Raw genomic sequence first — 27,974 nt, forward strand, 5'->3', positions numbered from 1 at the left:
GATGGCCAGTGGGAATAGAGTGTGCATTCTTAATTCACAAAAATCCAGGTAGCGATGTTCATAAATGACACCGACCTGAATGGAGAAACCAAACATAACTATGTTAATTCACCAAATTCATTTTTGCATATTAATCACTTTACTTGGGCAGGAAACAGAACAATTGCACTACATCTGGCGGGGACACATAATTAAAATGGCGAGACATATAGGTTTTGAAAAATGTATCAACTAATGAATTCAAGTGATACAATGGCAAGGGGAATAGTGAATTTTGATTGTCCTTGCACTATTATGTGATGATATGAGATCTGCACAATTGTTATGACCTGTGCTCATGGGTAGATTGTTTGAGCATCAAAAATCCCTAGCTCTTTATCAGTTTGACTTTTGAACAACTGAGCAATAGTCAACGAGTTTACAGTTTCAGCACCATTGTTGCTTCTGAACTGGTGCTGAGCTGACATGGGGTATTTGAGCTACAAGAACAGGAGAGGACACAAAGAGAGTTTTATTGTGTGGTGGGCCAGACATTGTGTAATTGAATGTGTGTGGGGTTGGTTGTCTAAACACTCTTCTTGTGGTTTTTCTGATTTGGCGTTATGTTGGAACTATGGTCACTTTATTGCCTAGAGGTGTTTTGTGTCCCAAGCATGAGATAAATTGGCAACCACTGATTATGGAATGAAGGCAGTGTGCTAAGCTTGGGTGTAGGTCAACTAGCTTGTCAATCTTTAGTAAGTAGGTATATATTACGTTTATTGGTTGATTACTTTAAATGAAATCGTACAATATATAGTTATAAAAGATACATGTAATAAGACCGATTTATATTAAAAATCAGCACAGAAGTACACCAGTGATACACAACAAGTGAGTTTGCTATTGTGCTTATGTGGTATTTATTAGTTGTGGATGAGTGTCAGTTGTGATGATCTGTTGTTACTAGGGCTTGTGGTGAGTGACAGTCTAAAGATTCTCTGATCAAAACGATGTTTTTTTATAACATTTATTTACATACTACAGGAATGGACAGCTCAATGTGACAATAGTACCCAGACTCAGGATGCTTGCTAAGCTGCCTTTTTTGCAGTGGCGTAGCAAGGTCAGGTGGTACCCGGTGCAGAACATTTCTTGTCACCTCCGCTGTCAGCCGCGTTTTGTATCGTTTATTGACTGTTCTAAAAAGTTTCAATACGTACATATTTTTGCCATTTTGTCACAATCCCCCCCCCCACTCCCCCAGTGAAGACACATGGGGCGGCCCACACCCACAGGAACCCCCTCTCTATGCCGCAGCTTCTCTGAAGTTAATCAATATAACAAAAACAAAGACGAATATCCTCCCATAAAAAAGAAAAGCTGTCAGAAGTGATCATAGTCATGATTGTTTGCCAAGTGCATGGGGCATTATTCTCTAGCTAACTTAACGTCATTTCTGCCAGCAACAACAGATTCATAATAAATAGAACACCTAGCCCGTAACACAGTAGAATTAGATGGTGTTGAATTTGAGGATGATATTGATGAAAACACAGAAGAGACATCAATGGATATGACAATGCCATCATTTGACACAGTATTGTGATGCCACTGACGCCTGATTGCAGCCGCCACTGACAAGTCATAACAGTATGGTAGTGGCATGATTGATGCTCCCGCTACAACTGTTCATGGATTTCTTTTGTTCACCCATGCAAAACTCAACAAACATAGGAGCAACAACAAACTGTGCAACAGCTCTAACAACAAGTGTTGCCACTGAAGCATAGTCCATCTAAAAGTTCCACTCACAGTTCTAAGTATAACCCCTCTTACACATAATAGGTGATGAAGTTAAATTGTAACATTCACCGTGAAATAACAAAGGAAAAAGTTGCTGTTTGACTTATTTGTTTTTATGGACCACAGAGGCGACAGTTTAGGTGGGGTTTTGGCACTTAGGTTCAAAATGTCTACCTGATGGTGGTAAACTAAACTGTGTAAAAAAATAGAAGCAGGCATAATCCTCTACCCCCAAACACACCTTCATTGCAAAACAGCAGCACCGCACCCAAAACATTACAGCACCAAAATTCACCTGCAGGGGAAAAAAGGGTCAGACATCTGTCATAACACAATGACAGAAGCTTTTGAGTGGCATACAACCTATGCAATAATGCATCCCGTTACACCCCAAATGATACCCCAACCGTCATGATGTTGGCAAGCATCTTCCCATCTCTCAAGTTTCAGAGTTTTCAAGAGCTCATGCTTAACTCCATGTTGAAAGATAGTCAGTGAGCACACAAGACAACAATGCCAGAACTGTACCAGCAGAATGTGACGCAGCATTGGCAAGCATTGCATGAATATGGCATCTCAAAGGTGAACCACTCCTTGCTCATGTGTGCAGGTATGAAAAGCACAGGCTATTGACATTGACTATAGCACCCAGTACTATCGAGTATTAACAAGCTTGCACATTTTCCTTATTCTCGCAGACAAAGTACCACACTTGCTTTATAAGCTGGTGGTTCTTAGTGAGTGTCTTGAACTTCATTACATGGAGCTTGTCTTTGTGCCTGCAAAGAAAGTCAGTACAATACATGTCCTGAGCATGTACTAAATATGTTGTTACACTAGGAAAAACAAAAAAAGTGATGGGTAGATAACTAAAATTAATGTCAGTCACTGGTAATCACCCTGGGCCACAATCCAGTCCATAATCTGTTTGCCCACAATTCCACCTCAGACAGGAGCCAGCCATATGCAAATTTGCGTTGATCCTGTCTAATAAAATCAGTCAAGCCAGAACTGCCAGGTGAGGCCACCACTTAATGATAACACAAGCAAACATAGACTGGATTCGGGCTATTTGGGCCATGTCAGTAAGGGGTAACTTTGGGCCTTATTTATGAAGTCCTTGCGCCGCCAGTGCAATTGCTCTGGGCTGCAATTCAGACCATCCTTTTCTTTACCCACTTCGTCAAGGAGTCCAGAGGTAAGGCACTTCCAAAGAAATCACATACTTGGGCATATGTTGGCTAGTGCTCATACGTTAGCAGATCTATCTCTGCAAGTAATTACTTTATATGTGACGAAGAATAGCACCTTCGGCCCCACCCCGAATGAAGCAGAAGTAGTGAGACAATGAGAACCAGCATTGTTCATGTTGGCAAAACAAGATGAGTAGTAACTTGCCATCACTGATTATCAAATGGTGGCATGGAAGGCTAATGGTAGTCAAGAAAACTAAGATATAAGAGAGGTATTGTCAGTAACCTGCTTGCAAACAATCACGAACATAGGGCGTTGGAGTTGGGGATATGGCAAATGCCCTTAATGGTGAACAACAGAAAATGTTTTTTAGTTTTCAAACAGATCACATAATTTTCTAATTTAATTACAAACAGAAAAAAATGATGAGTAGCTGCTTGCTGTATTTCCAAATCCACATTTCAGGGAGAGCTTTCCATCTTGTTCAATGCATTACAGCCGGCATCTGTGACACTAGGTGCAAAATGATTCTAGAGCCTCTGCTTCAGATAATGGGATCAGAAGATAAAGCAGAAGAGTATATCATGCCAGATCCTTTAGCACATGCAGATGGGAGGGACAGCTTAGACATATGTTGCATGTGGTGTCCTGGTCAACTGCACCATGATGGGCTTAATTTCATTGTCAGGTGAAGGGAGCCCACCTTCCTGGGTTGACTGGAATGCGTTTTCCACTTCTCTGCATTGCACATGTGGCATGAGTCCATTGGTTAAGCCACTGACGTAGTGTACAATAAAATGATAACTGTGACCACTGCTCATCTAGTCACCTTTGGAGGCTCTCAGTTACCCACCTCACAGTGCCCACTCAGTGTTGGTTTTCAGGCTGGCTTGTGACATAGACACTGACAATGGAACATGTCTGCCTCCCCATGGTATACAGAAGCTCACATTTCTGGATATGTACCCGCACTTTAACCCACAATCTAAGGGCATTCTCAAATTCAGCATCAGTTTTACTTATACATTGTTCAAATTGAGGCATGTGAATCAATAGCTTTCAATGAATTCACTGTGGCATAGGTCATTATTTGCTATGTGCTGTGCACAGAAGAGAAAGAGTGCAGGGGTGTAGGAAACATTAGCTGCCAGTGATTGCTCCATGGTGCAATAAATAGCAGACTAATGAATGTGTGTTTGTATTGTTGTAAATAATAGAAGAAGGCTTGATATCTAACATCAAGAAGTACTTTTGAGACATATATGTGAGAGCAAACAACTTCTCAGATTCTCAAAATTATAAGTGGTAACTCGGTCCTTTCTGCAGGGTCCTCCCCAAACGTTTTGCCTTCACACCTCCTATTTTTGCCGAATAAAATAAAACTGATAAAAAAAATATGACCTCTCTTCAGCTCTGTAAAAGCTTTTATGGAAATTCTGCTTATGAGTCAAAAATTACACCTATCATCTGTAATACACATCGTGACGAAAATTACTACTGACATATGATGTGACATCAGATAGCTCAGTCATCCTTAACTCTATCGATTTAATGTCTCCTTAACCTTTTCTCCTGAGTTTAACACATTTGTATTCACGCATTCTTTAAATATGTGGAAATACTGATAATGGGAAGTGCTTTGTGCTTTTGTACCTTTACGGAGGTGTGTTTACATGACAAGGAGAAGGGGCAAGCTGAACATGCTTGCCACTACCCTCAGCTGATATCTTTCAATAGAGGAGTGTGCCCTCGGCTAGATTTAGCAGCTGCACCAAATTTGCACCATATTTCCAGGGATTCCGGAGGAAAATTGATTGGTTTGACTATATCATTGGCTAATGAGATTTACTTCATCTGAAATATTGCGACAGTCAACACTCTTTGCAAAAACAGCATATTATCAGCCTTTCGGTTGTTATACTAACTTATAAACAAAAGATGTTTTGCAGTGAAACACTTTGTTTCATTTCATTCTATATTAAAATCAGTCCATTCTGTCAGATTAAAACACTACTGAAAGTGATTACGGTACTTCAACATTAAATATTTTTTCCTACAGTAGTGTAATTGCTGCCTTTAGCATTGTAACTTCAAATACTGACACAATAATGCCAAATATAAGAAAGCAGGCTTCCTCTTCATCTCGAGTAAAGTTGCTAAATCGCAAGAAGCTTCACTTTCTAACATGTTGGAAGAAATCCACGCAATTCATACCAATTCCTACTATATGCAAAAATGATAAAAATATACATCAAGAGCTAGCAGGCCTATTCATGAACATGTCTGATAAGAAGATACAAATTAACATCAGTAGAAATGTCTTGACTATATATCGTCCATAATCTACCAAGATGCTCCTATGTAAAACAAAATGTTGCTAGACTTGAAAACCAGGAATAGACAATATCACCTTTGTATTTTAAATCTCCTTAAAATGTTAAACATAGAAACTGTAATTTGCACTTGGAAATCCTTTTGCCAAAACTACTAAAGATAAACAACACTGAAAATGTGAAATAGTAGGGCTCATCAAGTACCTTCTCATGGTAAATCATGTTCTAAGGCTAAACAATGATATTTAAAGTACTGCACTATCATCACTTGGGGCCTCATTACGATGGCGGAGGGCCCGCCACGCCAACCGGTCGGTGGCAGGCCCTCTACCATCGTTATGCTGTTTTCCCCCCGCCATATTATGATGGTGGGGGATCGTTGGTGAAGCGTGGTGGTCGTAAAGACCGCCTGCAACTGTTCCGACAGGCGGTCATTTTCCGCCTGTTTGAACTGAAACATTGTTTTACATTGCAGCGGTAGGGATTATGATATCCCTCCCATCCGTTTGTTTTGCTTTGGACAAACCACAGCAAAACGAATGGCGGAAATGGATTTGAGGGCCCCTAGCGGGTCCCCCTTAATCCCTCGTGCAGGGACATGTATCCTTCGTAGCACCTATGGCGCCCCGTACATATCCCTGCCCCTTGTGGCAGACACTGCAGGGTGTCTGCCACGTAGTGCAGGGATGTGTCTGCACCCTCTATTTTGCATTGAGATGAGGGCTGCTGACTGTATCCCCGCCACAAAGCAAAATATAGGTGATGCGACCGCCGTGGTGGTGGTCGCATCGTGATTAGGATTGTGGGGAGGCCGCCTCATTGGAGGCCGGTCCCAAATCCATATCGATGGTGGTTGGACTACAATCCTTCCACCATCGTAATGAGGCCTTTGATTCTAGTTTAGAAAGCAGGTAGAGGAATCCCTTCACTTATGGTAAAAGTACGTAAAATAGAAAACTGTGCCAATCAAGAAAGAGGTTTCTTTATTGTATCCCATATGAAAATAGGTTACTCATAAATATCGACAGTTTGATCCTTCAACTATGAGAGTTTGCATATCTAGAAGTACATGCTGACTATCGCTGTAATTTCAAGATGGTGAACACAAGTGACTTTCTAGCTTTCTAATGTCAATGAATCCTAAATATCCCTCATTATATAATTATCACACATACACTTTACACTAGGTATTCCTTTAATGTAATTCTTGATGCATTCCTTTGTATTTCTTTGTGCTTCATTTTATGTGGTCCCTCTACAGAACCATATATATTGTTTATCTTGTCTGTTCCATTTTATGTGAATTTTATTTAATTATTTTCTGACTTGGCTTCCCTTTTTTTTACAAAAAAATGTTTAAGTTTACAAAATTGGCAGTTTATGACATTATCATTTTTCTACACACGAATAATTAACATTTTATTCTAATTCACATGCACCTTTTTCAAGAATTGATTATCTCTAATCATCTTGAAGCTTATGTAAATTGATATCAAAAGTAAAAATGTAACATATACGAATATGTAAGTGCGCGTTGATTTCATATTGCATTTCTCTAAGTAACTTTCAGTTTCATGTTCCAGATTGGACTGGAGTCAAGCTATCCTGGCAGTTGAGGGCTGAAAACCCGAAACCGGTCCTAGGATGCTTGTTTCCAGTCCAGGGAGGACCAAGCCTGACAGTTCAGGCTGGACTGGTCTCATTGACCGCAGGGTCAAGACTGATTTGCATATGGCTGGGTCCAAACTGGAAAGGCATGGGGAGCAAAAAACGATGGATTTAGGCCCAAATCTCTGTACTGGGGTGAATGTATGACATTGTTCTGCATTCTCTCCATCAATTGTTCTTTTTGCATTTGTCATTCCGAGCGGGATGGGTATGTCCAGACGTGGGTCCTGTGTTCTCCATGCCACTGGAGTCAAGCTATCCTGGTTGATGAGGGCTGAAAGCCCGAAACCGGTCCTAGGATGCTTGTTTCCAGTCCAGTGAGGAACTGGCCCTGCAGTTCGGGTTGGACTGTTCCCATTGGGCGCAGGGTCAAGACTGATTTGCATATGGCTGGGTCCAAACTGGAAAGGCCTGGGGAGCAAAAAAGTGATGGATGTAGGCCCATATCTCTGTACTGGGGTGAATGTATGACATTGTTCTGCATTCTGTCCATCCTTTTTGCATCAATTATTGTTATGGCACAAGAATGCAAAGAATTTAATTCTTGGATCTCACAAATTGAAAACCAGATTACTTAATATTAAATATTATTAATCACATTCAATGACCATACATATACGTGTTTTTGCAGAAACTTAAATATGCCTTTAACCGATTGTTATGTAGGAGAGTTGGTTTGCAATTATCCAATAAAAAAGGCAAAATATTACTATAACGCTAATAGACCTGACACATTTTTGTCCAATTATCTGTACATCAATATGTGTACATTAAAAAAAGATAAAAATTCAGGTTTATGCCACACGATCTTCTGAAGCCAATCTATTAACAAACACTACTGATGTGTCTGAAGCATTTATTGCCTTTTATGGAAGAACTTATGGGAACGCTGCGTCTATTTGAGGTACATTTATAAAGCATTTTTTATGATATATAAATGTAGCGTTCCATGTATATCATCTCAAGATAAAACTTATTAGAATGACCAGTTTCATTGGAAAAAATTCTCATGGCAACTGAGTCATGCAAATCATTAAAAGACCTTTACCAGATGGTATTCCAGTGAATTTCATAAAACATTTACTGATTTATTAACATCATGTTTATTGCCTTCATAATTACATTAAATAATATATCTGCTAACAAATCCTTTACTTAAGCATTATTTATCTTCCCCAAGCCAGATAGAGGTAACTTACATATTTCCAATTATAGATCTCTTCTCTTTAATAAATCAATATTGCAACACGGTTGCAAAAATAGCAGTTATTAGACTTTCAAAAATGTTACATGCTATAATTCATCATGATCCAGCTGGTTTAATGAAAGGTAGAACATCATGATATAATACTAAAAATATTTCCCCTGTTCTAATAAATCTCAAATTACGTAATTTTACTATAAGTTTGCTTGCTTTAGATGCTAATTTTTTTTGCCAAAATGTATTTATACAAAGTAATACATTTCTTTCACTTTGGTGATAAATCTAATGATAGGGTTAAAGCTTTGATAATTAAGATCACTGGTAGAATATGTATTAAGGGCTCCATTTCAAATTCCTTCGTCTTATTTACAGGCACTATAGGCAAGCATGACCTTTATCCCTATTATTATGTCTGTTAGGAACAGATCCCCTATTATGTTTTTTAAATAATTCTATGCTTCATAAATCTATTACTGTAGTATATATACATTTAACAACGTTATAAACCATATGTAGATGGTATACTTTTTTATTGATAGTCCTCCTGATACTATACTACATATATTAAAACGTATGGGTATGCATTTTAAGATGTCCACATAAGGCCTGAGCAAACATGTAATTATGGCCAGAGTAATTTGAGTAGTTTCGGTAACTTCGCATTTGATGCAAAGTAACAGAAATGAAGGGATAACACCTGTTCTCATGATTTTGAGTAGTCTGGCACCGGACCGATAAACTTGCCTAGCACAAGTGGCTGCAGGCTGCTGCTGTTCAAGGAATGTCACAATTAGCATTATTTTCTTAGGGCAAAATGGATCCTCTGGTCCATTTAGGATGAAAAGGTGCATTTTGCACTTAGAAAGCAGTGCTAAATGCTGGGTTATTCCAACCAGGATAGGGCGTCCTTAGTCCTCATCCATAAAAGCGATCTTCCCAGAGCCTCTATCATGCTTTGTAGGCTCTGCAGAGACTAAAGATTTGGCATTTAACCAAACGTCTTGCTTACTCCGATGTAGGGTAATTAAGCCCAATGTATTAATTCCTGCCAAAACAAAATTGGTATATGGTTAAATGTTTGGAAAATGTTCCAGAATCAACTGCAACGTCCTTTAGTGTTAGATTGGTATTTGTTAACAACGCCAAGCAGTGACAGGGCATTTTATTCAAATGTCTTCAATTAGAGTGGACTATCTATAGAATAAAAAACCTATACACATTAATTGCCATTCTATATAATTTTTCTTAAAACTGTGACGTTAAACATCAAGTGCGCGTATTTTACTCTTCCTCCAATAAATTATGAGCACCATAGATTTTAGACCAGTAACCCCCCAAACCGAGATTTTCCAAAGCCAGTACGTGGCTGGGAAGATATATTAAGTAACTTTGAAATTTACCCTCAAAATATGGAATTACCATTGGGATTGTTAATTTCACACTCTCTTGCCATAGTGATTCCTGTTTCCTATCAATCAAATATAGTGCAGCTGATCACCGTGGAGGGTAGCCGTATCCATGCACTTGGGAAAGATGAGCCTTAGTTTTAGAACCAGGCTTCAGTCCCTCCCTGAAGTCGGTGAGTGAGGGGGAGGCTTAGATGGGGAGTGGGCGACTGTTCTAGGATTTGGCAGGGAGGTCTGAGTAGGAACGACCTCAGCTGCAGCTTTGCCGGATGCAGGGGATGTGTGCAAGGAAGACGGATCAAAGTTTTCTGGTTGACTGGTGGAAGGTCAGGCAGTGGTTGATATAGGATGGTCCGGCTTTGGAGAGGGCCTTATAGGCAAGAATCAGCAGCTTGAATTGACGTCTCTTCTGGACCAGTGGAGACTTCCGAGGTGCAGGTGATGCTGGTCCATTTGGGGAGGTCGAGGATTAGTCTGGCTGAGGCGTACTGTATTGTCTCTAGTCGCCCTGTGCAATTTCACCCTGAAACCTAAGACTTTGCGAACTCAGAGAAACATTGCAAGCCTTTGATAGATAGAGTTTACACATGTATTGTCTTGCACTTTATTCTAGTTTATTATGTGGAGGGAGCTGAATCCATCCATTTGATCACCAGATTTTATAGGGTGTCCTCTTCTGAGGACATTGATGAATTTCCAAGACAGGCAACAAGGAATGCACCAGCATTGTTGCCGGTAGAGACTTGTTAAACTCCAAAACGGTGAAGAAATGAAACAAAACACATGGCAAATATATTTCATGTGGATCTCTTCACTTTCATAAACAATGCCATTTACACTGATGTAATGGAGGTTTAACATGTGTATGCCCTCGAGAAGGCCTCAACACTGAACCAAAAATTGATCCACAACTTCTAGGGCCAGAAATCATATACTCTGATGCACTAATAAGGGTGTTACATCAAACATGCAACGGTTGTAATTTTACACCAAGCATTTACCAGTTGTTGCAGTTGGGTTCCAGCCGTTCAGTATGCCTGGATTTATTTGCTTTTTGAATCTCCTGCTTTTGAATTTTTTACTGTGGGTGAGTCTCACTACATGTTTTTCACCCCCAGTAACCATATAGAAAATGGACTGCATGTGTTTAATGCCAGCGCCCGCCTTTTCAGATAAGGCTGCTGGGATGCAACCAGATTAGGGAATTTGGCTGACTACATGTGGACACATGTGCTTGCTCATGTGAAAACATGTGCAGGTTTGCTCATGTGAGACTACTGTCATGCGCAACCTGGTATCTGTGTACAGGTAGCCTGACACAGCAGGGACTCTGCCGGTTTAGATATTGACCTGTGGTAGGCCTTATAATGTTAGTGTACACTAACAGGGAAACTCAGTGTGATTTACTGTTTTGTTTGTAGTGACACTTTATTATACACATGGGTGAAGCAAGCCTTAGAGTGCCATTTTGCTTCCCTTTGGCCTACAGAGACCAGTGAAATATCGAAATAGATGTCACCTGTGCGAGAAAATCAAATCTGTAAGTTCCAAAAAGATATCTGCACAACCTATGGGTTATCCACAATTGTCATACTTCTCTGGCTCAGCTTAGGATCAGAGTCCAGTCCTTTTGCCACCCTGCTGTGAGCAGCTCTCTCCAGCAGCAGGAACAAAGGCATCCCCATAGAAAGTGCTTCACTCAGCTGCTGAGGAGGAAAGGGATGGGCCTTAATAATCTACATCAATGTACCAGGGATAGGCCTGTCCACCCCATTGAACAAAGGATGAACCCAGACCTCTGGAGCCAACAAATAGGAGGACTCCCCTTTGGAAAGCTTGTGAGAAAGTCCCCAGAGAAGATGTGACTAGATGACGCCTTCTTGAACTTTTCCAGTATGCTGTTCAGGAGGGATGGGACAGGTTGGAGTGCTGACGTGTCACCCTAGAATTGGCCAGGTGTGCCTGGCTTCTGGAACCTTCCACTCCCCTTAAAAACACTTGCACAAAGGGGAGACTTTCTCTTGTTTGGGGTTTTCTGCCTCTGCTACTGGTCCCTGGGACTGCCATAGACAACTGGAGGAGAAACCCTCTGATGCTCAGAAAAGACTAAAGACTGACCAGTTGACCCCAGGACCAGTGGGCCTACTCGGGGGCAAGTGAAGAGCAGGGAGAGAGAGACTCTGGTGGATCCTGTGGCCGCACATGGAGGCGCGGGCCATGCTGGAGCTGACTGGGCAACTAGGGGTGACTGGTCCCATGTTAGGAGTTATGGGAATCCCAGGATGGGAACAGGCACCCTAATAAAAAGGCGCAAAAAGGAAAGCCATTCGGTGTGGGCTGCGTGATAAAGGACATGAGGCAGCAGCAGGAGAGCAGGTCAATTTGCATGTACTGCTGCGGCTGGAATGCCTAATAATGCCCATGCAGCTTTTTAATTTGCACACTTTCGGAATTGGGGCGGCCTTAGGATGGCAGTAGCATCACCAAGGTGACCCGGGACGAGTGGGGGGACTGCAGGAGTGCAGCAGCTTTCCCCTAAGACATTTCTAAAGGTGCTGGCCGTAGGTATGCAGGGGCCAGGAAACTAGGACCTTTCAGGGATTGCAATTATGGTGGCCTGAAGGTGAAAAAGGAGATACATGTTGTACAGATCCCTATAGAGACTGAGTGTATGGTTGCATGTGATGTAGTCAAAATATGATGTCCTCTAGGGCCTCATTTTATGATTGCATTTTCATGGCTGAAATTTTGCAAAAAGCACACAGACAAATGATTTATTGTTTTAATAATGTTGCCATTAATTGTGGATTACATTTATGTACAAAATGATGTCTTTAACATGTTTTGCTGCTCCTGAACCTTTGTCTAAGCCAGTAACCTTAACCTGTGTGTTTGCATGACCTGTTTAAGAGGTCTAAGGTGATTACGTAATGCTATTTATGGTATTTTCCATCAGCCTGTGTACATATTTGAAAATTACTGTATAGTATTTAGTAGTTCATGCGTAATAAATGTACCTTTCTTTTTATGAAGAAAACGCACGGACCGGACAACAATCAATTGAATGTTGTTATTGTTTGCCAGCGATTACTAGCACACACCACCTTCCCTGAGTGGGCCTTGGATTGCTCTTATTTGCTAGCCTGAGAGAGTCAAGTGCTACAAGGGGGTGGTTGGTCCAAGGAGAGGTAATTGTGGACCTATTACTTGCGCAGGCCACACAACTAATAACCCATTTTCCTACACCAGTGGTTAGACAAATTGCAAGCATTTTTCCCATCACCTTTTGTGTGTTTGATGTACTGTCCTAACTGTCAAGGGTGTACCTAAATTTCGATCCTCTGCTCATTGTGCCACTGGAGCAAAGCTACCTCTGACTGAAAATCCCTAATTAGGGCAAAAACTCACCTGGGTTGCTTGTGTCCTGGTTTAGAGAGGACCTGTCATGGAAGCTCGTGCTGGACTGTTCCTATTGGAGCAGGGTCAAGACTGATCTGGATGTGGCTGAGTCAAAGTGAGGTGGAATGGTATGCAAAACAACAATGGACTGGGAATGTGTATGAGTAATTACCTGTACCTGAGAATGATTCAAGAATCCCATCCATCACTTTTCCGTATTCTTCTTAATGATTTTGGAATCAACCACCACCAGTACTCTGTTGATACTCATCTATACTAGATAGTTAAATCAATCAAAGATGTAGAGTTTCTTGCAAATTACCTAGGTCAGATCAAATCATACATGTCTCAATTCAAACTGAGCATACAAATACCCCAACCAAAGTTCTTACCAATAGCTCCATCCCCTAATGGATCCACAACACTTTTTGCTTGTCTTCCTTTCTCTCCCTGAGAATAATAAGTAAGGTCAACATTTTAGGATTCATCCTAGCTAAGCGGATCTAGCAGGACCCACACATTAAACATGTTTCTAGAGATGCCCAACTCCAAATGCAGATGATGAGAGAATTAAAACCTTTAATTCCCAAGCAAGACACGAAAGCAGCTCATACAAGAAAGAGCGCTTAACTGAGTTGATCACGATATTGTCCTCTTGGCTGACCTTCCAGAGTTCCGACTAACCCTCTTAAAAACAATAATGAATGCAGCTGCACATCCATTTACTGGTACCAGCCACAAAGGGCAAACCTACCTATTGCTCACTGACTTCAAATGGCGGCCACTTGAAGTAACATGTTCCTACTGTTTAGCATGCATCTGAACAAGCCTATCTATTTAAACATAGGAAAAACGTGGCACAAGAACTAGAAATATCTGGGGAATCAGCTTCTCTGCTGCATGTCCTAAATTATGGCACTCCGAAAAGTATCTACTGTGAACATTTTCATGTACAACCTCAAAAACTATTTTTGAAGCTAGTTTCTCACTGCTTTTGTTCTGAATGAGTTGTTACCTCAAGATAAGGGACTGTCTATCTCAGCACTGCAGTACTTGCACTCACATCTTGATTTGTTTTTCTTCCAAACCTGAAGTTGTAGAACTTGTTTCAACTTTGCAGTAACAGTCACTGCAATTGGGTCCTTCTTCATTTATGACTCTGTATGTTTTTTATTTGATCCCTATGAAACAATGCCATTGTTTCTGTTTTTCATCAGCATTTTGAAAGACTCTTATGTTTGCATCATTCTTTTGCTGGGCATATACTGCATTTTCATATTATTAGGTATCTGCGTTCATAGTTAGATGTTGTGGTATGTATCTTCCTTTCATGTATAACAGTTCTTCTGTCATAGTTTGTATTTGTCTTTCTTCAATACAGTATTCTGGTGCCCTGGAGGCCTTGTCCACACTTTACACATGTAAATAAAAAAAACATACTCATAATCTTCCAAATTATTTTTTACGCACCATTTCTGAATCCACGTTTAGTACCACAACACATTTGAAAAAGTGTGTAATTTGGGGGTCAAAAGTACCCAAACATAATCATATTTTGCTTGTTGTATTGGGAAGAGATGTATTTAGCTGAAACGTATAAACGAAGAAGTCTGGAAAGCTTACTTTTGTGAATTGTCCACTGGGTAGACATCCTCAATTGTAAGTATAGGGCAGTAGGGGTGTATATAGAAATCAACAATTTGTGTAGATTGCATGCATACTTGCGGGGATTTTTATTTGAATCCGTTAAAAGTCAGAAATCTACACAACACATAGATCCTCATTATGGGTCATACGGTATCGCCAATACCACATGTTTTGTTTATAACTGCATGTTCCATCCGAGTTGCCCGAAACCGACTTGAAAACGGCACATATCGCAAACAGAAATATATGATAGTTAACACACTCACACAAGAGAAATATTGCACTCAGTAACCACTGTTAGTAACAAATATGACATGCGAGAAATATAGTGTGTGGTATTTAGAAATACGGTCACGAGTTTGCGGACTCAGTGTAAACCAGCAGAAATTTGCCCTGAAAAACTTCTCTGCCTGAAAGCAAGTAGTAAATGAGCACTTATCTCAGTAGGAGTTTGAAAATGCAAAGTAAGTTCTGAAGCATGAATCTCCAAGTGGGGTTTGCAACAATTACTGCACCTGTTACAAATGATTGATACAAGTTCTGGAATTGCACAGTTGCAACAAATATTCACAGAAGCAAGGGAAGAGCTAATGGGGATCGCTGAAGATACTTGCACCAAAGTCCACAAATTTCGGTATGAACAGACATTTGCTCCCTGACATATATGCATATATTGGAAAAACCTCAGTACACTTGCAAGGAAGCGTCCAAACCTCCAAACACCCTGTGAATTAGCTCAGGAATATATCAGTAGGTGAAACTCTGCAAGACACTTATCACAGTTAACTCAGACACTGTTATATTCCATATAGGTACCCTAATATAGGCTCAGGTAACATTTTAACCCTTCACCTATATTCTTCCCTACATTACATTTCTTAGGGACTAACCTTTTACCTAGATACGACACTGCATTCAGAACAGAAGATTTTTCCTGGTAAAAACCTCATACATTATGCATGAGGGTTCCTGGAAGCACAGTAGGGCTAACATCTCCTGTATAAAATCTATGTACAAAGTTCATTCTCAACGTCTTCCTAAGTTCGACAAAGTAATATAGTGAGGTAGAACCCCCAGGGAGACCTATGGGTATATATACATCACATTTTGCTAAGAGAGGCAGAGGAGACCAGGACTTCCCAGCCGACACACTGACGCTGAGCTCCGTGCATGCAGACACTCCAGCTCGCAGTGGTCTAACATCCCTCGCGGCCAAGATGTGGCCCCGCAGTCTCTAAATTCAGGTAATGGGGTTGACTTTATCCTAGAGGGATTCTTGGCTTAACGCCTACACACATGCTAGGTACATTTAAGTACATCTTGTTAGGGGGGCATCGTAGTAGTATGCGCTTTTATTGTCATGTATTTTATATACTCATGTATTCATGATTATCGCAAGATGGCAGAACTCTACCATCCTTTTACTTTCATAGTGCTTCTAATCATTTATATCTGTTTCCTTCTGACGGTTGTTGCAGCTCATCTATTTTACATCAGAATAGCAACTGTTCAATAAATACTTATTGAAAACGCCCAGACTGGTTATTCTGTATATCTCTCGGAGACAGAATAATTAAGCACTATTGACTGAGCGAAAGATAGTATAATGTTTCCACACTCCTGAGGGATCAGGGTTGTCATGTTTGATGGTTGCCAAGAACTATTCTCTCCTTGGTAAGAGGAGATTCTAGTGGCACTGTGAGCCACCTGATAGAGAAGGCCAACACATCCGGTGGGGGTGTTTAGAATCAGTGTGACACCAGTCTACAGTGTATGTTGTCGGGACGCACAGATCCTGTGTACGTTTTTATAAGAACTACACGACAACACAGCAGATCACCAAAGCCACATTGCACCCCCCTGCATCATGATAAATGTGCCAGGAGCCTGCAATTACATAGCAGTAAGTACCATACAGAAATGGAAAAAACTTTTGAAACAGAAAATGGTGCACACAACAAGAGTACAGATGCCTCGTGTAATGGAGCCTTGCTGTTCCTCATTCTCAAAATTATATCATGATGCTGCAGAGAAAAAGCATTATCAGACAATGGAGACAATTAAGTGAAATACCATTAAGTGTACATAAACAGATAGTCATTACTGTTGATAGATTCGACAAAAAATAGAAAGTCATGCAAGATCCTACTTATTTAACTGTTTTATTCAGAAGTAAAAACAAATAAAACAAATATTGTATTGCTTTTGATCATATATCAGAGGCACAGCAACAACATCCCTGCAATATATACAGTGGAGTATGGGATGAGAGGTGTTGCTTACCCTACGTAGTACCTACAGAGAGATACACTCTGACAACAGAATCTACACCAAGGTCCTACAACTGCAGAACGAAAATTAAGTTAAGAAGTGGTCATCTACTCGCTTTTTTTCTGGTGTACTGCCTTCCCAGGAGGGCTTAGGAGTTCATCTACACATGCACACCATATCTTACACCAGAGGGGGAGGCCCACGATGGGGAGTGATGTTGATGTGGTTGATGGTGTGGTGTATGATGTTGTGTTGTCTCTTGCTGCATGGTGTGTCACCTGACAGAGGGTCATCTTTTGCCTCTCAAGCAAATTTATGAGGTTATCCACGACCTAGGCATTTGATGTTTGTCCTTACACCATCTGATGGCTCAGGATAAGAGGGGAGGGCACTTTTCCATGTTTGGGCTGCATACCTATTTTTTTGCTTGTGTTGCGATGTGGTCTGGTACAGTAGTTGGATCCCTGAGATCCAGCTGCTGTGTTAAGATGTTCCTGATCTCTGGGTGACCAGAGAGGCTTTCAGAGGTACTGGGGAGGGTGTCCTGACCATTCTCAATGCATGACAGACATTGGCTTGGATCATCCAGTGCTGAAAACCGAGGTAATGACGGAGCTCATCAAGGCAGGTGGCTGCTGTCTCCTCTTGAGTTGTGAGACATGTTTTAAATCTAAATATGCACTTGTATGGGAGTGGGGTGACATACATAGGCATTATATACGCTTACATGTCATGTGAAATGGCAATAAGTGCTACAACTCTCATAGAATGGCCCATGGTCAAAACTACTGTGGGGCCTGATGTGTTAGCTGTACACAGTTTTGTCACATGCACAATGGGTATGATAGAGGTGGCCATAGTTATGTTGTGGAGATAGTTGTGCAGTTCAGCATGGTGACATCACTGGAGATCTTTACTGCAACAACAGAATCCTGACACACACATATAGCTGGCGGATGGCACTACCTGGCAGACGCAGCAGTGGTGGAGGCAGATTTTGTGCCAGCAGTATATGGACCTGTGGTGCAGCTGCAATGGTTGCTGCCTTGCTGACAACAGTGGATACTGTCTTGGGTACTAAATTTGTGCTCCTGTGGGGTGCATCTTTGGATGCTGCTGTGGTAGGACCAGTGTTGCTTTCGCTGACCTCAGCTCTGAGTGTTGTGATTGATGCTATAGATGGACTTTGTCTGCAGTCTACTTCTGACTCCTCTGATTTGAGGGAACAATAAAGGAAGATGTCCAAGATAGTCTGAGATCTATGACTGGTTGTGCATACTACTATGCATACTTTATTTGATGGACACACCATAGATCTTTGTAATGCATATGACAATCGATAGGGGTGTTACTGTTGACAATGGGTTTTAACTGGTATCATGGTTTTGTACTACAGTATGTGACATAAAGGCAAAGTTCAACATTCATATGTTCAGACAGTACACTGATGTCCTCCTATCTTACAGAGCCCAACAACTGCATGTCAAGTTCCTTCTCATCACATTCAATATATGATGGATGCAATTGCCCATTACCTCACACAGCCAATCCTACATTAGTATTTTCATGTGTAATGAAACTCTAGTTATACCTGTTCACTCTTAGGTGCATCCAACCTCTAGTCCAGCAGTAATACCTTCTATTGCTGAAAGTGTAAGGGTCCTACTGCACCATTTCTTTACAGAGCTTTTCGTATACAGCTGGGTGGTCAGTCCTCTACCTGTGGCCATGACTTCCATTTGTACTTCAGTACAACATCCTGCATCTGGCTTTTTAGTTTATCGTATCATTTTTATACATCTGCAACATCTTGTAATTAGGACCTCTGATTTCAGACTTATTCATATTTCTTTGTGACCCCACTCTCCACGACAGTTAGCAAGCACACCATCCTTATTGGAGACAATTAAGTTCCTTAAAGATTTAGGTTTAATTCTTTTGATAATTAAAATAGTATTGAGAAATGCCTAATCTTGAGTTGTACTATACAGTACTGAGAGAGAGAGAGAACTCGGTTTATTTAGACCATAATCTTTAAACTCCAAGGATCTCATCAATACACAAAATCATACAAAAAACACTTTAGCATATAAAACCAACCAAGTTCCTTGCGGCCAGCTTAGCTTGATGCATATGTAATAAATCAGAATCCACCTTCCCCCCTAGCAGCCGCTACATTTCCAATTTTATGAACACAGTTAAATAATTTAAAATAGCATAAAAACATAATTAAACAATGGTACTATTAGACCCTAATTTTAAAAGGGATACTTTATCCACATCATTCCTCCTTAGCAGCAGTAGTTAAAAACCCTTTGATCTATAGCTATCTTTGGGCTTAGATGGTTATATACACAGAGCATATATATATATATATATATATATAGCAATCGTGTCTCCTGAGGCGGAAGCCGGGAGCTAGACTAGTGCATTTTTAATCGTTGAGTGTCACTATTTCTTTGCTGTTTTAAAAATACTTTTGACTTCTCCTACCTTCTCTACGCTCTTGTAATTACCCGCGCAGTGGATATTATCGCTGGCACGGGCACAAAAGCAACTCAAAGGCATTCCCCGCCGTCACCGGCACGAAGCACGGCCACGCCCCTTTTGACGAGGCCACGCCCACCAAAAGCATACTATTTAGGCGCCGCTGATTACAAGCGATGCTGATAGCAATCGTGTCTCCTGAGGCGGAAGCCGGGCGCTAGACTAGTGCATTTTTAATCGTTGAGTGTCACTATTTCTTTGCTGTTTTAAAAATACTTTGACTTCTCCTACCTTCTCTACGCTCTTGTAATTACCCGCGCAGCGGATATTATCGCTGGCACGGGCACAAAAGCAACTCAAAGGCATTCCCTGCCGTCACCAGCACGAAGCACGGCCACGCCCCCTTTGACGAGGCCACGCCCACCAAAAGCATACTATTTAGGCACCGCTGATTACAAGCGACGCTGATAGCAATCGTGTCTCCTGAGGCGGAAGCCGGGAGCTAGACTAGTGCATTTTTAATCGTTGAGTGTCACTATTTCTATGTTGTTTTAAAAATACTTTGACTTCTCCTACCTTCTCTACGCTCTTGTAATTACCCGCGCAGCGGATATTATCGCTGGCACGGGCACAAAAGCAACTCAAAGGCATTCCCCGCCGTCACCGGCACGAAGCACTGCCACGCCCCCTTTGACGAGGCCACGCCCACCAAAAGCATACTATTTAGGCGCCTCTGATTACAAGCGACGCTGATAGCAACCGTGTCTCCTGAGGCAGAAGCCGGGAGCTAGACTAGTGCATTTTTAATCGTTGAGTGTCACTATTTCTTTGCTGTTTTAAAAATACTTTGACTTCTCCTACCTTCTCTACGCTCTTGTAATTACCCGCGCAGCGGATATTATTGCTGGCACGGGCACAAAAGCAACTCAAAGGCATTCCCCGCTGTCACCGGCACGAAGCACGGCCACGCCCCCTTTGACGAGGCCACACCCTCTCGAGGCGCCGCTCTATCCCTATAAATATGTGCCTTTTCCGGACGCGCAGCAGACGAGCGCAGCTGGCGCGCCTAAGGCAAGCCCGTCGGTGCCCGTCTGTGCCCGTCCGTGCCGCGGCCGGGCCCAGGGCTAGCCATGATGTCCAAACTCTGGTATGTACATCTCAAATACCTACTCTTACCAGAGAAAAGATTCTTTCCCTAAACCATAAGACTAAATACTGCCATAAACTCATTAACGTTGAAAATTGGTTAGGGCCAATATGCTGCTGCACATGTAGAACCCATCTTACTCCTGAGCAATGGCCACCAAATAGGGGACATGACATCCCCCTTCGAGGAGGATTGATCAATGCCAGGCCAATGTGCAAAAACGGGGAGCATATTCACGACTTAATTACGGAGACTGACCTCGACATGCTCTTCGTAACAGAAACATGGCTTAAAGCCTGGTGCAACCCGGTAATAGCCCTAACAGTTCCCCAAGGCTTCCTTATTCAGAGGGTCGATAGACAGGAACAGAGAGGGGGTGGCTTGGCCATTATTCATCGGGACTCTATTAAATGCACCATGTTCGAACTTTCGGACATAAAGGGGGCAGAAAGCATGGGTTTCTGCATCCAGATAAATGAGGAAAATACCTTTGCTGGTGCTCTAATCTATCGCCCACCAGGACCACAGAATGATTTTCTAGAAAGCTTTGAGGAAGCACTCAGCAATCTAACTTTCAAATTTGCCAATTTTACAGTACTAGGCGACCTAAATTTCCACCTTGATAAAACTAATAACCCTAACGCAATATGGCTCAGAGACCTAACCAATGTCCTGGGACTCACAATACTGACCAAAGAACCCACACATAAAGCAGGCCATATTTAGACTGTATCTGTACCAACATCAAAACCCTGACAGTTGAATCCCCCCGGATTCAAATTTGGACTGACCATTGGTTGGTCCCTTTCAATCTGACTACAATTAAGAAAAGGTTCAAAACAGCCAATATGAAAATCGATGTCCAGATAAAGAGAGACTGGAAAAAATTAAAAGACTCTCCCAATCTGTATCTTATTGCTGAGGATACTAAACCACCCCTGACTGGAAACACTGAAACAGACTACAACAGCTTCTGCAAATGGGTCACAGACCTAAGGTACCCCCCTGCATTTGTATGCAGAAAGCGGCAGGCACCGCGCGGTGCCTGCCACTTTCTACATACAAATGCAATGCGTACATTTTTAACATTGCTGCAGGTGCAGCTTAAAGCCGCACCCGGCGCAATGTTAAAAATAGAGGATGTGACCGCCAGGGTGGCGGTCACATCCTAATTGCACAGGAGGGAACTCTGCAGCCCATGCAGAGGTTCCCTCCTACTCTATGGTGGCAGACGGACTCAGGTCCGTCCACCATCATAATCGGCCCCATAGTGTGGAAGGTGTTTGTCGTGGACAGGTGGCAGGGAAGGCAAAGTGAAAAGAATATTGATAACCTAGCTACCACATCACAAATGGAGTTAGAGAAGAAAAGTGTTGTAATTGGGAGCGCCACACAAGGTAACAAGAAAGTTCAAAAGGAGCAGGCACTTGAGGCAATTCAGAATGACTAAAACGCAAGGTGTGCAAAACATACAAACAACACATTAATGATAAAGGAAATATGGGCTAAAGCACCTAGTACCTTCACAAGGTAGACCGAAGTTCAATAAATGTTTAACTCAAAATTGCTGGTACAGATACTGTGGATTTTTCACAGACTGCATTTTGTATTAATACTAACAAACTGCAAAATGTTATTCGCTCACCTATTTGTGGAAGCCTACGCTTCTGCCTCTCCTTTATTTATTTTTATTTGCAAAGTTTTATATAACGCTGGCTAGACCCGGAGGTATTAGAGCGCTTTACATGAGGATCAGCAAGTTACAGGTCACATAGTTATAACAGTTGAATCAGCAAGTTACAGGTTACATAGTTACAACCGCTTGAATCAAAGAATCACAGAGGGAGGGGGAGTGAAGGAGACACGAATGGGGAAAAGAGGAAAACAATGTCAGATGACCGGCTGGGTAGGTGACGGCCAAGGGGCCAGACTCCTCTATAGCTGCATAGGACAGCTCCACCGGGCATCGGCCAAGGTTGCTCGGTCTCCGCGGTAGGTACAAACAGGTTTGGTATCCGCCCAGGGGGCGTCGTCATTGTTCCATCGAAGGGGGGAGAAAAGAGGACACATAACAGGGAGACGAGGAAAAACAATGTCGGATGACTGGCTGGGTACGTGACGGCCAAGGGGCCAGACTCCTCTATAGCTGCATAGGACAGCTCCACCGGGCATCGGCCAAGGTTGCTCGGTCTCCGCGGTAGTTAGAAACAGGTTTGGTATCCGCCCAGGGGGCGTCGTCATTGTTCCATCGACGGGGGAGAGAAGGAGACTCATAATGGGGAGACGAGGAAAAACAATGTCAGATGATCTGCTGGGTAGTTGATGGCCAAGGGGCCAGACTCCTCTATAGCTGCATAGGACAGCTCCAACGGGCATCCGCCAAGGTGGCTCAGGCTCCGTGGTAGGTAAAAACAGTTTTGTAATTTACATCAGCGAGTTACGGGTTATATAGTTAGATACATTTAAATCAAAGGATCAAAAGAGGGAGAGGAGGGAAGGAGGCACATAAGGGGAGACGAGGAAAAGAATGTCAGAAGACCAGCTGTGTAGGTGACGGCCAAATAGGTGCTGGAGAATAGTTACATGAGTTACAAGAGCATAGCATAAACTTAGGGTGGAGGGGGTAAGAAATACAACGGCAGAGATCTACCCACATGTAGTGTATACGTTTTAGTAGGAATTGTGGGAGAGACTGGGGGGAGTGACTGAAAAATATGGAATTTCTACAACATAATGGTAGGAGTTTTGGGAGAAGAAAGGATAAGGTAGGAGAGAGCTAAGGAGGGACATGCATCCACCACCAAAAAAAGTATGTTGCTATTCACAGATTTCACTGCTATAGTTACTGCAGCCAAAAAGTGCACAAGACATGTTTTAATGTCGCCTATCTCAGAGATGGAGCTAGTCCAGCACCATACACTGGTATCACAGCAACACACATAGAAAATAATAGATGTAGGGATTTAAAATAAAAGCCATATGAAGTAATATTAAATTAAATTAATCTTTTTAAAAATATATATCAATGTAATGTTAAATAAATGAAATATACATTATAAACTATATATTTAATATATGTTAATTATCTATTTTAATGTATAAATAAATGTAGAGGTATAATGTTAAAAGCAGTAAATTGATTTAGAGTAATCTCATCCTTTATTTTAAGTAACTTGTAATAATAATAATTAAATATAAACATGTTACATTAGATGGATTTTAAAAAGCATATCTTTTTATTGAATGTACCTAAAGAATTAATTATTTAACTAAAATATGTTAATAATGCAAGTTTTTTTTTATTGTGTCCTACTGTTAAAATAAATATAGAAAATTAATTGACATAAAGATTTATTATAAAAATGTAAACACCTTTTTTTACTCTAATGAACTTTTATACATTTCCCTATATCTTACCATAGGGAAATCGCTGCCCCAATAGTGGAGGTCTCAGTCAAGTGTCCAAACCATCAAATATGGTCACAAAGTAACTGTTAGTAGTAACTTTACTGTCCTAAATGACATTTATACAAACTCTACCCTCTGTTTCAGGGGGTCGAGACATGAAATTCTACGCTTTTTGAGTAAATTTACACTTGTAAATAGTGGATGGCCCAAAGTCATTAACTTTGCACTTGTAAATGGTGGCTAGCCAAAAGTAGTTAACTTTGCACTTGTAAATGGTGGATAGCCAAAAGTAGTAAAGTTACTCAACAGATACACCGTTAGATTTACTCAAGTGTAGGATTTCCATTATAAATAGTCTCCATTGACTGCAAACACCCACATGTAGGATATATATTCAAAGGCAGTGTCCGTGAAGCTGATTCCTTTGGTAATGTTGTAAAAGTAGCTTAAGGACAATTGGATGAGAAAAACCACCTAGTATGTCAGCTGTGCCCACTAATCATGGTGATCACACTGGAACAGCAAGGAAGTATTAGCAAGGGTGTAGAACTAAAATACAGAGGTACAATAGATAAGGAGCTTGAGAGGAATAGTGCTTAACATGAAAGAAAGTAAAAAAGCAAGTAAACAAACCACAATTGGAAATAAGAAGCAGTAGTGACAAGAAGGCAGAATCTTTGAAAGTTGATCTAAGGATGAGGGGAAGAAAGCTAGGGACTGATTAAAGGGTAAATACTGAAATAGTGGAAGTTCAAGAGATAAGGATGCTCTATAATAGTGCTTTCTCAGGAAACAAGGAAGCTCTACATGACATTGCCAGTTCGAAGAACTTGGATTTTGCTATAGCTCATGAATCTGGAAACTCTGCAAACAAGGATAAGCAATAACTCAGGAATCAGAAACCCTGCACTACAGCAACTGAAGGAATCATAGCCTTAAAAGAAGTCACTAGTGATCACCACCGATCGTTGTGCTCAAGTTAGCACCTGCCAGCTACAGCTGTTATGATTCCTTCACTTATCATAATCCTACAAGAGCAGATATGTAGCAGTGAGCAGGGGCTTCTAGAAATAGAATGCCTCGGTGGGGAAGGCTAACTGGTTGTCACAAACCCCAGAATGGATCTAAAATGTGTGCAAATGCAGAACGTTTTCAGGAAGCTTTTAATCAGTACTATTATACATCACAAAGACACGGGTGCTGAAAAATGCAGTGTTTGTAAGGAATACCATGTTAGCTATCACAAAACACAATTCGGAATAAATGAGAATTTCTAAATATTTTCAAAAAGGAAGTGTATTAGTATATGTATATATCAAAAAGTCAGATAGTTCAGTTAAATATTGGAAATTCCACCATTAGGCTCCCTAGTGGGTGGCACAATGGCTCAGAGAGCGAATCTTGACACTGTGACAGTAAGGAAGACTTGTGTAGACATTGCCTTGAAGAAAGTCACAGCAGGGGCAATGATTAGGTGTAATTAGGTGTGTGTTTAAAATATTCCTAAATATAATGAGCCCTCTTCACAGACCAACTTCTAGCTATTAATTCACCGAGTTGCATACTGCTCAGAAAGTGATGGTGAAATTGCTGTAATATCACATTTATGTGAATTAACAGTCAAAAAGATCGATGTCATGGCTTCTGGAGCAATTATTTACCAATGCTCAAGAGCAAGGATGTGGATGATCCGGTTTTGTAACAAAACCAAATATTAATGGCTGATATGACGCCAAAACACATATACATATTATGGCATTGCACCTCAATAAGGACTGTTAAGTGTGTGATCAATGCTTGTAGAAATAGCCAAAATGTTTATGAACCCAGTATATTATAGCACTATCGTAGGGGCTTTAGTAAAATTGGACCTTTTTAATGTATTGTGAACCAGGTGATGCTTTCACCCAAGAAGGTCAGATTCTTGTCTCACTGAAGTAGTCCTATGCTCATTAATTTATAACTTTAAGGAGAGTACACAATGTAAAGGTTGCAATGACGGTCTTTGTTCACATTTGTTACAGTACATTTTGCATGTAGATAGATGATCAATCACTTGACTACGTGGCAGAGACGGTGATTATCCTGCAAACTTTAAATTATATTCATATAATGTTCCTCGCTGTCATGAGTATCAAAAAGGCATGCCGTCACCCAATTGTGCAGTTTACACATCACATTACAGCATATTTGCTGCACCATAAATCCACACATTTTTACACGCACAGCTGCGGGTAAAAAAAGACATAAATGATTGCACTTCTTAAATATTGTATCTGAATTATGCAACATATGTCATTTAATAAACCAGTGACACTCTTGTGTCAACAAAAAGCTTTTTTTCCTTGGTTTACAATGAGGACTGAGCGAGGAAACGACCAACCCTTAGGGCAAGATGAGAAGGAAATTGTGGGCAGACACTAAATTGATCACAGGAGTCAGTATAATCTTTTCAAGAAAGAAACATTTGGTTCTGTAACACTGAGGAACATTGTGAAATTTCTATTTTCACATTTCAGTAATACCTTTAAACTTATTTTCCATCAAATTGGTGTGAATACCCTGTCACAGAGGGAGCTAAAATGAAAAATAATTATCCTTTGCATGTCCAATTTGACCCTTCCTTTCATCTCAGCACAGAGGGAAGAACAGAAACAGCAGACTGCGCTGAAAATCCAGAGATTCAAAAGATAATGATAGGATAATTTAAAGCATGGAAAATGTATCTGGTTAGCTTTTATTGAACATTCGACTGCTATAGAAAATTCAGTTATGTAAGAAAGAGGTTGTGATTTTTTTGCAGGCTAATAACACCTAGAAGCTTGCAATACCTTAATAAAAGCGTATTTTGTTTCACTTTAATATTCTAATTGTGACCTCAATAATCACTTGTAACAAGAATGTGACATTAGCACTCTACTGTGATAACACAACGCCTTTTCGAGAGGCAAATTATAGTGCAAAGGCAAGACACTGTGGATGACTACAACTGTGACATAAACAATGGTACAGAAAGCTTTTCACCTGTTCTTCGCCTGAACAGTTTTTTCTTGGAAATGTTGACTTTCGTTAATGAGGAGACATATATGACACAATGATTACTAATTGATCTAAGAATAAAAGTGTATATCCATCTGTGCAACTATAACATCCACTTCATGTTCTAATGTTCCACTTTTACTTCAAAGTTGCCAGGTATGTTTGCTTTTGGTATTATTAGGGGGTCATCTGATCTTGAAGACCCCCTAAACTGTACACCTTGGTCTCCTTTGGAACCCAAACTGATTTAGGAATAAGACAATAAACAAGCATTTACAATGCAGTAGGTCTCCCAGTAGCAAGATTTTTAGCTATGGCATGTAAATGGCAATGCCTTTTATAAGATTAAAAGGCATTGTCATATACAAATACCAATAGGTCAAATTTTGGCAAAAGCCAGACCTTTTGTATTGTAGAGTGCGGTGTCTGTGAAGCAGGCGTCACACTCACCAGTAAAGTTAAAACAAATTAAAAGAAACAAAGTGCAGTGTCCCTGAAGAGGGTGCAGCGCTCAACATTATACTTTAAAAAAAAAATGAGGCGAGTGCGTGCCATCCAACAAACAAGATGGCTGCCTGCTATTTCCCCTTTGCGGGAGTGGGAGAAGTTTCTGTCACGGTCGGGCGGTTTTGGCTTGCCTGTCTGTGGTGGCAGCTGAAACAGTCGTCGGAAATTACAGGGAGTGCCAAGGTATGTTTTTGAAATCTTATTTGACTTTTTTTATATACATTTTGCCTGCCAGGAATTAAGCTGCCGTTTTATAGTCTGCCACAGAACTACAATGGTATGACATTTTGGATTATAACTTCTTTTTTTCTCTTTTAATGGTTTACATGGCATTTTTTATGTGAGAGATACCTTATTAGCCCATTTACGTGATTTCTTTTTTTTTTTTACTGCCTTACAGCTGCTCATGGACACTTTCATTGTTGTTACACCTTAGTTTCCTTTACTATTAATCCTCGCTGGGCTTCAATAAGGAAACT

The sequence above is a fragment of the Lissotriton vulgaris genome, chromosome 4_1 (genome assembly GCF_964263255.1).
Source record: "Lissotriton vulgaris chromosome 4_1, aLisVul1.2, whole genome shotgun sequence".
NCBI lineage: Eukaryota > Metazoa > Chordata > Amphibia > Caudata > Salamandridae > Lissotriton > Lissotriton vulgaris.